Genomic DNA, 6746 nt, shown 5'->3' with positions numbered 1-6746 from the left:
GATCTTCAAGCATCCAGCATCAGTAATGTCACCAAACAGGGTAAGGAGCCAATCACACTGAGGTATTCACAGGCAACACACCAGGATGTAAAAAACATAGATTTCCTTCAATTTTATTTTTAAGTTTATAGATAGCAAAATTAAAGATCAGGGCATACACAGGTATTAAGATTGAGATTAAAATATCATAAATATATTTTAGTAAAATTAAAGAATGTAGAATCTCTTATCATTACAGAGACATTTGACTTTCAACAAATATTTTTTAAAATCCTTTCAAGGCTAGTTGGGCTCTTCAGCAGTAATTATGAACTTAATACACCATTATTAAACCAGGTACACCTTATTCAACAAGTTGCAATTTTTTCAAGTATTTTTTACAGCAAGACAATTAGCTAAGTGGAAGCTCACATCAGTTCAATGATTTCTAATTGATTGCAGTAGTGGCAGGAGACTTCAACATAACACTTTCTGGAGAAGCATAGACTCATTGTCAGAAACTTAATGAATTTCTACATTTAACTGTGCATGTAGGTTAGAGGGATTAGCGGAAAATATGGGGGTAGGGAATGGGTGGGATTGTGGTTGGTGCAGACTTGATGGGCCAAATGGCCTCTTTCTGCACTGTAGGGATTCTATGATGTGAGGGGCAATGATGACAAACATAGACAGTTTCAATATCATTACTACCACTAAATCCAGGCCAATGGTTCCTGATGGACAGGTTCCATTAAACAATGCTTCTCATGAGCCCTCTTCACTTAACGTCTGATAACCGCAGTCCTTTTTCTGTCTGTGGCCTGTTTCTCTGTCTGCTCCACTCTTTTCCCTTAACTAGGACCCATCTTTGTTTCCTGTCTCTGTCCCCTACTGGGACATCCTTTTCTACCCTACTTGTCCCCTCTCTTAGTCCCCTACCTGGTACACTTGTCTCTAATCACATAATCTGGGTTTTCACATCATTTTCTTTTTACACAGACCCACTTCACTGGTCATCGTCCCAAACAACTTGTGCAAAACTGTACATGTGCAGTCTGCCACTGGTCTCCGCATGTGCCGGAGCTCCAAGGTCTGTTGAAACTTAGGTGTCCCAACCTCCACTCTCAATTAAAAAATAAACCTGACTTAATAACTGGTACACATAAGGTACTTACTTCAGGACAATGAATCTTTTAGTTTGCTTGCGTGTTCTGGTAGAACTAGTCGGGAGAGCTTTGTTGGAAATCACCACAGGACAGAGTGAAGCAGCAAGGCACATTAAATCTATTAGCGTTTCCATTGATACTGTGGGATCAAAGCTCTCTACTTATCGTATGTGGAAAGGTGGTGAACTCCCATCTGTGGTTGCAAAAGCAAGGCCTGGAAGACATCTACGTTCACACAGTGCCATTGTAAGATGTTAGGTGCAGATCAAATTAAGTATTCAGTAAAAACTCTATGCCAACCATGTTTCTTAACCATGAACACAAAAAGCAACCCTTCAGTGAATAAGCACGAATGTTTGCATTTCCCAATTGCTGAACAGAATTATCATTATAATTCAACTTGAGTCTTGGGGTGTGAGGTTTACAGTTGTGTTGCTGGGCTTTTTATATGTTTTATGTTTTATTTAGTCATAAGTAAGGCTTACATTTACATTGCATTGAAGTTACTGTGAAAATCCCCTAGTGGCCACACTCTGGTGCCCTTTCAGGTCAATGCACCGAACCAGCACGGCTTCCAGACTTGCAATGTATTGGGTTAACCCCAATCAATTTAGACTGTGCATATCTATTTCACTCAGAGGGCATAATTTTTCTACCTCTCTGCGGTGATTTCACGGTGGTGGTCTGCCACTCACTAGTGATAGGATTTTATGGTCCCTCCATTGTCAATAAGAACATAAGAACATAAGAAATAGGAGCAGGAGTAGGCCATCTAGCCCTTCGAGCCTGCCCCGCCATTCAATAAGATCATGGCTGATCTGTCGTGGCTCAGTTCCACTTTCCCGCCCTCTCCCCATAACCCTTAATCCCCTCTCTTATCAAGAACCCATCAACCCGCTTCTTAAAAATATTTAGCGAGGCAGCCTCCACCACTTCAACGGGCAGAGAATTCCAGAGATTCACCACCCTTTGAGTGAAGAAGTTCCTCCTCAACTCCGTTCTAAACCGCCTCCCCTTTATCTTGAGGCTGTGCCCCCTAGTCCTACTGTCTTTTTTGCGCGGGAAGAGTCTCTCCACCTCTATCCTGTCCATCCCATTCATCATCTTATACGTCTCAATGAGATCTCCCCTCATTCTTCTAAACTCTAACGAGTACAAGCCTAGTTTATTCAGCCTCTCCTCATAGCTCAACCCCCTCAACTCCGGTATCAGCCTAGTAAACCTCCTCTGCACTCCCTCCAAGGCCAAAATATCTTTGCGCAGGTGCGGCGCCCAAAACTGCACACAGTACTCCAGCTGCGGCCTCACCAATGCCCTATACAGCTGCAGCAAGACCTCCCTACTTTTATATTCAATCCCCCTGGCTATGAAGGCCAGCATCCCATTCGCCTTCCTGACCACCTGCTGCACCTGCAAGCTGGGTTTTTGCGACTCATGCACAAGGACCCCGAGGGCCCTCTGCACCGTCGCCTGCTGCAGTTTTTTGCCCCGTAAGTAATAGTCCTTCCTACCATTCTTCCTACCAAAGTGGACCACCTCACACTTGCCAACATTAAATTCCATTTGCCATTTCCTGGCCCATTCGCCCAGCCTATCTAGATCCTTCTGCAGACTCTCCACACCCTCCGCACAATTTGCCGTTCCCCCAATCTTGGTGTCATCAGCAAATTTCGACACCCTACACTCGGTTCCCTCCTCCAGATCATCTATATAAATGGTAAAAAGCTGAGGCCCCAGCACCGACCCCTGGGGCACTCCACTAGTCACCATCCACCAATCCGAATAGCACCCGTTGACCCTCACTCTCTGCCTCCTATTTGACAACCAATCCTCTATCCACGCTAACACCCTACCCCCAACTCCATGTCCCTCGACCTTCTGCAATAACCTCTTGTGAGGTACTTTGTCAAACGCCTTCTGAAAATCTAGAAAGACCACATCCACCGGCTCTCCTCTATCCACCGCCCTAGACACACACATCCTCATCGAACTCCAGTAAATTTGTCAGACACGACTTCCCTTTCATGAAACCGTGCTGCGTCTGCTCTATCAAGCAATTCCCTTCAAGATGCCTCGCAATTTCCTCCTTAATGACAGATTCTAACATTTTACCTACCACAGACGTTAAACTAACCGGCCTATAATTCCCCGCCTTTTGCCTGGCACCCTTCTTAAACAACGGCGTAACATTAGCCGTTTTCCAATCATCCGGCACTTCTTCGGAATCCAGTGACATCTGGAAAATAACCACCAAGGCATCCACTATAACCTCCGCCATTTCTTTCAGAACCCTGGGATGCATTCCATCCGGTCCTGGGGACTTGTCCACAATCAGCCCCTCCAGTCTGTCGAGCACCGCCTCTCTAGTAACAGTAATGTCATTAAGACCCTCCAGTCCTACCACCTTTCCATCGCTAACACCCGGCAAATTATTCACGTCCTCCTCCGTGAAGACAGCAACAAAAAAGTTATTCAATACCTTAGCCATATCCTCATCCCCTACCACTAGGTCCCCTTTCTCATCCTCTAAAGGACCAACATTCACCCTAACCAGCCTCTTCCTTTTTATATATTTATAAAAACTCTTGCTATCCTTTTTTATATTAAGCGCTAGCCCAGCTTCATAGTTTCTGCTACCCTTCTTTATCAACTTCTTTGTCAATCTTTGCTGACATTTAAACCTCTCCCAATCCTCTTCTCGCCCACTACTCTTAGCTACTCTAAATTCCTCCGCTTTCAACATGAAAGTCTGTGTTATTTGCTAACTGATTTTGAAGAGGAATGTAAAGAATATTGCTTAACTTGGAACTAATAGGATAGTTCAGCAGTTAAGAATCATATCTTATCATCTTTAAGTATTTCAGCTGGTAAAAGTTAAGTTAATTCATTCATTATAATTAAATTGTATTGTTAAAGTTGGTTTCAATAAGAGCTTCCTAGTTATCAATAGAATCACACCTGGAATGAAACAGTTTATCCTTACACTATTACCAAAATAAAAAAAAAGTTTAGGTCTGGTCTAACTTCATAGAGTACCTTGGGGTTTCTGATCTGGTCCCTAACAGAGGTGAAATTCTTTCACAGAGGGTCTTGCACCTTTGGAACTCTGTTCCTGAAAAGCAGTCTGAATATTTTTAAGGCAGATGTGGATAGATTATTGGTATTCAATAGGGCGATGGGTCAGTGGGAATCAAATTTGAGATTACTGTCAGATTAGTCATGACTGTATTAAGTGGCGGAATATGTTTGAGAGTCTGAAAGACCTACTTCTTCCAGTTGTTCGGATGTAACCCAGTGGCAGGAGGATCTGTCACTGCACAGGAAGTATGACATGTAAATTTCTAAATCTGTGTTGGTTGCTTGTGGTGCGCCAGGGAGATCAAAGTATCAGTCAAAGAATCTGGCCTCACTGAAAGCCACCTACTGCCCACGCTGCCAAATCCTCCCCCACAATGCCCACTCTGAGAACCCCCTCCCCCACAATCCCAAGTCTGAGAAACCCTTCCCCCACAATCCCCACTCTGAAACCCCCTCTCCCACAATCCCTGCTCTGAGAAACCCGCCCCCCACAATCCCCGCTCTGAAACCCCCTCTCCCACAATCCCTGCTCTGAGAAACCCGTCCCCCACAATCCCCGCTCTGAAACCCCCTCTCCCACAATCCCCACTCTGAAACCCCCTCTCCCACAATCCCCACTCTAAAACCCCCTCTCCCACAATCCCCGCTCTGAAACCCCCTCTCCCACAATCCCCACTCTGAACCCCCCTCTCCCACAATCCCCGCTCTGAAACCCCCTCTCCCACAATCCCCGCTCTGAAACCCCCTCTCCCATAATCCCCGCTCTAAAACCCCCTCTCCCACAATCCCCACTCTGAAACCCCCTCTCCCATAATCCCCGCTCTAAAACCCCCTCTCCCACAATCCCTGCTCTGAAACCCCCTCCCCCACAATCCCTGCTCTGAGAAACCCCTCCCCCACAATCCCCACTCTGAAACCCCCTCTCCCACAATCCCCACTCTGAAAAACCCCTCCCCCACAATCCCCACTCTGAGAAACCCCTTCCCCACAATCCCTGCTCTGAAAAACCCCTCCCCCACAATCCCTGCTCTGAAAAACCGCTCCCCCACAATCCCCACTCTGAGAAACCCCTCCCCCACAATCCCCGCTCTGAAAACCCCTCCCCCACAATCCCCACTCTGAGAAACGCCTCCTCCACAATCCCCACTCTGAAACCCCCTCTCCCACAATCCACACTCTGAAAAAACCCTCCCCCACAATCCCCGCTCTGAGAAACCCCTTCCCCACAATCCCTGCTCTGAGAAACCCCTCCCCAACAATCCCTGCTCTGAGAAACCCCTCCCCCACAATTCCCATTCTGAGAAACCCCTCCTCCACAATGCCCACTCTGAGAAACCCCCTCCCCCACAATCCCCACTCTGAGAAACACCTATCAAGGCAAGTGGGGAGTATTCCATCTCACTCTGACTTTGGAGTAAGTTTGGATGAGAGGAAAATTCCCCAGGAGAAGAAGGATCCGAGTGGGCCTGGAGGTCTGGAGTGCGTCTGTTTTAATGCGAGGAGCGTGACAGGTAAAACGGATGAACTTAAGGCCTTAATGTTCACGGGGAATTTAGGTGTGGTGGCAGTGACAGAGACGTAGTTAAAGGAAGGGCAGCACTGGCAGCTAAATATTCCTGGGTATAAGTGTTTTAGGCGTGACAGAGGAGGGTCGAAAAGAGGTGGGGGAGTGGCGTTGTTAGTTAGGGAGCACATCACAGCGGTGCAGAGGGAGGATAATATAGAGGAGTAAGGAATTGAGTCGCTGTGGGTGGAGTTGAGGAATAGGAAGAGAGCAATTACTATGTTAGGGGTGTATTACAGACCACCCAACAGCCCGCAGGCAGTAGAAGAAGGTATACGCAGAGACATTTTGGATAGGTGCGGGAAGAATAGGGTTGTTGTAGTGGGAGATTTTAATCTCCCTGGGGTGGATTGGAAGGTGCCTAGAGCTGGGGGTTCGGACAAGGAGGAATTTGTAAAATGTGTACTGGAAGGGTCCTTGGAGCAGTATGTAGATAGCCCGACTAGGGAGGGGGCTATACTGGATTTAGTTCTGGGTAATGAGCCAGATCAGGTGAGGTTGCAGTAGGTGAACACGTGGCTAACAGTGACCACAACTCTGCCTACTTTAGGATATTAATGGAAAAAGATGAGTGCTGTCCCAAGGGGAGGATGCTAAATTGGGGGAAGGCTAGGTACAGCTGGATTAGGCAGGAACTTAGGGATACAGACTGGGAGAGGCTGTTTGAGGGCAAGTCCACATTCGGCATGTGGGAGTCTTTTAAGGGAAAACTGAAATGGTTGCAGGAAAGACACGTGTGGGTTAAGAGGAAGGATGGGAAAGGTAGAATTAGGGAGCCATGGATTACCAGGGATATTGAGGACTTGGTCGGGAAGAAACGAGAGGCGTATGTTAGGTCTAAGCAACTGGGAATGGAGAGAGTATTGGAGGAATACAGAGACAGTAGGAGGGAGCTCAAATGGGGAGTTAGAAGGGCAAAAAAGGGGCATGAAATGGCTTTGGCAGACAGGATTAAGGTA

This window comes from Carcharhinus amblyrhynchos, chromosome 11, assembly GCF_965287045.1.
Source record: "Carcharhinus amblyrhynchos chromosome 11, sCarAmb.v2.hapA, whole genome shotgun sequence".
Classification (NCBI taxonomy): domain Eukaryota; kingdom Metazoa; phylum Chordata; class Chondrichthyes; order Carcharhiniformes; family Carcharhinidae; genus Carcharhinus; species Carcharhinus amblyrhynchos.
This window is presented reverse-complemented; position numbering follows the sequence as displayed.